The sequence below is a fragment of the Condylura cristata genome, unplaced genomic scaffold (genome assembly GCF_000260355.1).
Source record: "Condylura cristata isolate star-nosed mole 26May11 unplaced genomic scaffold, ConCri1.0 scaffold00004, whole genome shotgun sequence".
Lineage (NCBI taxonomy): Eukaryota > Metazoa > Chordata > Mammalia > Eulipotyphla > Talpidae > Condylura > Condylura cristata.
Window position 1 is genome coordinate 9,976,170 of NW_004567105.1, and position 1,317 is coordinate 9,977,486.

Genomic DNA, 1,317 nt, shown 5'->3' on the forward strand with positions numbered 1-1,317 from the left:
CTCAGTTTGTCTGCAAAGCAATAACCATAACATCTGCTCCACTTACCTCACAGAAGTGCTGTAAGGAAGAAAAGACCAGCAAGAACAAAAAAGTGAGAAGATGCTTGGGCGCTGTCGTAAACGGAAGTGAATCGGGATACCCCACTCCCCAGGTTCAAGTCTGAAAAGGAACCCATGACATCCTCTGAAGTTGCCCTGCTCCAGACAGTAACCCCCAAACACGTTGGTTATGGGGATGACCAAGAAACTGGACTTTAAGTTTTACTTTGTTTTTAACTGATTTAAATGGGGGAATTGGTAACTCAATTTCAGTTACTGGAAAATTTTAAAGTATGTTTGGAACAACCTGACTATGTGAGTTTACTTTTCAAGCTGTAAGTTTTGTAAAATCACAATGCATGTCAGATGTTGCTGAAGAAATTTACTGTTAGAACTGAGATGTGTTGCTACTGAAAAAGACATACCAGCTTCCAAAGACTTGGTTAAAAAAATTTAAATGTTTGTGAATAATGTTTTACCTTGATTGTGTTGAAATAACACTGTATAGATGTTGGGTTCAATAAAACATATGAGTAAAATTGACCTCTTTGCACTTAACGTGTCTATAGAAAGTTTAAAAATGGCGATGAAACATTGCATTTCTGCTGGACAGCACATTCCCCTAGAAGGAGGCTGTGAGCAGGAGGCATGGCTGTCCTCCACTGGAGCTTGGGAGTGACTTTCACAGAAATCAACTTCAGGATCCCAGGAAAATGCTGGCACCATCTCTGGGTTTCTGAGAACCCCAGACACACAAAGCTGGGTGGAATTGATTCCTTCCTGATTCCTTTCCAAGTGCAGGCACAAAACACCCAACTTGAAACTTGTTGCCCCATTGCCTTGATAGACATGAGACCGAGTTTTGATTTGGGGTCTACAGAACTTTAATGATGGCATTTCAAGAAATGCTCGTGGCCGTGAAGTTATTCTTAAAATCAGTATGAACTGCATTTTCCATTTCTGTTCTTTTCAAAGTTTACGCCAGGGGTAGAAATCAGCCTCCAAGTGTTCTTTTCTACGGTTTTGAATCTTTTCTTTCAGAGCAGTCTTGTTTTCGAAATGATTTACACGCAGACTGCTGGACAAGGATTCCAGAGGAAGCCTGGCCCATCCCAACCAGACTGCCAGGCACATCTGGAAGTCATTTCAGGGCCACCTCCTTCCCTCACTCCCTCCCTCCCTCCGGCCTGCGCACAGCCTGGATTCCCTGCTGCTCACACAGGGTGGGGAGAAACCGGAGCCCTCTAAAGTCGACGCAAACACAAGGGGCTGCGGGGG